We start from the raw sequence: 3,237 nt of genomic DNA on the forward strand, positions 1-3,237 counted from the left end.
ATCCGCCACGTCAACTTTCTGCTTCAGATGTGCTACCTTTGTAGCTTGGGCAGTCACCACGGATGTAACAACCTGTGTTTCAATTAGTCAGATCATTTCCTGGGCATATATTTTTGATCCTCTGATCACATCCCTTTGGATGTCAACCAGAGTCTCAGGGGCTACTATCTATACACAGGTGCAATTTGCACTTATAATATAATTGAAATTACACTACATACCTCGAATCCTTTTAGTAGGCTCGTAAAGCCTTCATTCAATCCGCTTTTCGCGGACCGCACTCTTTCAACCACCACACCCATCAAGGTATGATGTTCCTCTGAGACGGAGGCATGTTGCAATATGTCTATCAATGTATCCGGCGCCTCCGGATCTGGAACAAGTTGCATCGTCCCTCGGACATTGGATAGTCCGAGACTTTTTTGTTCCCTATAGGGGCCACACACTCCAGACCTCGGGTGGACGAAGTATTACCTTCGGCCCCAGTCTTCACTGCCCCTTGCACCACTCGTTGATCAGGAAAGATCCTCCGGGACGACACCTCGGCGTCGTCTGCCTTATCAGGCAGGGAGATCTGTGGAGGTGTCTCACTCTCCATCATCTCCCGAAGAAGATCTCTCGAAGAGGAGGACTGTTGAGGAAGGCTGCGTGCCGGACTGCAAGCATGTGTTTAAAATGTTACCCTTACAACCAGGAAAGAACGAGACATGTTTAAAACACCCTGGTTCGCTTACGATTCGGCTAAGGGCCTATCTTTATGGGGTGATTGCGTGTCAACATCATCCCTTGACTGGGATACCTTCCCCCGCTTAGAAGCTTCTCTTTTCGAGTCTTCGGAGGCGGTCCTCTTCTTCCCGTGAGGAGAAGGGATGTCAGTTCGCCCTTCCCTTCCGTCTTCAGAAGTGGAAGTTCCAATCCCCCTAAACAAATTGCTTGGTGTGCCCCTAGTATGAAGGCCACCTTGGGCCTCTTCGCTCTCCTCCTTATCTTCCCCCGCCGGCACTTGATATGGTGTCGGAGCCACCATTTAACACCGGATCAGCAGAGTCTTCGGGAAGTGGAGCCGAGCACCTAATTCTCTCTGCCTTCTTTAGCTAGCCCTGGCTGAGTAGAGTTTTGTTAGTACATTGTTATCAGTAATTTTACTAAACTGTGTTCGGGAGTCAAATACTTACCGGAGTATCCGGATGATTACAGTCGAGGCCGAGGTCTTCTGTAGTATTCGGCCACTGTTTCCTGCGCCGAAGAATAAATTCCGCATCCCTCTGAGCATTGTGCCAGAGAAGTGTTGAAGGGTCCATGGACCTTCCGGATTGAACTCCCACATACGGAGAGGACGCCGTTGGCACGGAAGGATCCGGCGGATTAGCATTACTTGGATTACATTGGTGAGACCATTGCCCTTTTTAACGAGGCTCCGAATGCGACTTTGCAACGTCTGCACTTCATCAGTAGATCCCCAGTCCAGCCCCTTGTTAATCCACGATGCAAGTTGTAAAGGAGGGCCAGATCAAAACACGGATGTAGCTGCCCACTTTCTACCACGGGGTTCGGTAATGTAAAACCACTCTCGTTGCCATAAGTCAAAAGATTCTGCGAAAGAGCCCTTTGGCCAAGGAGAAGTGATAAGTTTGCTTATTGAAGCACCCCTGCACTCCGCTTGTTTCCTGTCGATTACCTTCGGGTTCACGGTAAAGGTTTTAAGCCATAGGCAGAAGTGTGGGGAAATCTGGAGGAAGACCTCGCACGTGATGATGAACGCCGAGATATGAAGGAAGGAGTCTTGAGCTAGATCATGGAAATCTAGCCCGTAATAAAACATAAAGCCCTCGAACAAAGGGATGGAGAGAAAACCCAGGCCCTCGGAGGAAGTGAAAGATGAACACAACCCTCTCATTGGATCTAGGTGTGGGAATAACCTGCCCTTGAGTAGGAAGCCTATGGAGGATTTCCGCAGTCAGGTATCTTGCCTCCCTGAGCTTTGAGATATCCTCCTCTGTGACAGAAGAGGCCATCCACCAGCCTTGAAGGCTGGGTCCGGACATGGCTAGAAGCTCGAAGCACTGGATTGACGCTTGGATGTTGGAACTCAAGGTGGGGGGTAGATAAAAGGACTAGCGTGGAAGGAAAAGGACAGCCTTAGCCCCTTCATAAATGCGGCGAATATCAAATGTCCCCTTCGCGGTCTTAAAACATGCCTATTCCCAAGGAAACATGCCAACAGAACGGTTGGGTTACCCACGCCCGTGTTGATGAAAATCCCGCAATAAGGGGACACGATCTCTACTCTGACAAGACGTGCCAATAAAAACCGCCTCTCGAAACATGGAGTGGCAGGCTAGAAAATGATTCAAAATAATGGCCGGGTGATAACATAATGTCGTGCTGCCAAAATTGTCAGTGGTTTGGACTCGTGAAATATTATACTCTCTACGGTTGTGTGTGGAACTTGTTTTGCATAGTCGGACATGATTCTTGTGTTCGAAATCGACTTTGAAGTATTCGGAGGAGGAACCCACCTTGCAATGCCGAAGACAATCTACGTGCCAGACTCATCGTCATTGAAGTCTGGTTCAGGGGCTATTGTGGGAGTCCTGTATTAAGTGGTCCTCGGACAGCTGGACTATATACTTTGGCCGGACTGTTGGGCTATGAAGATATAAGATAGAAGACTCCATCCCGTGTTTGGATGGGACTCTCCTTTGCGTGGAAGGCAAGCTTGGCTATTCAGATATGTAGATTCCTTTCTCTGTAACCGACTCTGTGTAACCCCTAGCCCCCTCCGGTGTCTATATAAATCGGAGGGTTTAGTCCATAGGACAATGATCATAACCTCATATGCTAGGCTTCTAGGATTTAGTCATTACGATCTAGTGGTAGATCAACTCTTGTAATACTCATATTCATCAAGATCAATCAAGCAGGAAGTAGGGTATTACCTCCGTAGAGAGGGCGCGAACCTGGGTAAACATTGTGTCCCCCGCCTCATGTTACCATTAGCCTTAGACGCACAGTTCAGGACCCCCTACCCCGAGATCCACCGGTTTTGACTTCGAAATGGCCCATGCGGGATCGAGGCAGAGGCATCACCCTCCTTTGCCCGAACTGCTGCTATTCGGTGCAGCGACGGATGGCCAACGGCTGGATGGAACTTGGCGCGACAGGATTTGGGGCGGAGGCAAGGAAGGCTAGATCTGGACGGGGACAGGTGGATCCGGCTGGCCGGTGCCGGATCGG

Source organism: Triticum dicoccoides, chromosome 4B (genome assembly GCF_002162155.2).
Source record: "Triticum dicoccoides isolate Atlit2015 ecotype Zavitan chromosome 4B, WEW_v2.0, whole genome shotgun sequence".
In the NCBI taxonomy this organism is placed as follows: Eukaryota; Viridiplantae; Streptophyta; class Magnoliopsida; order Poales; family Poaceae; genus Triticum; species Triticum dicoccoides.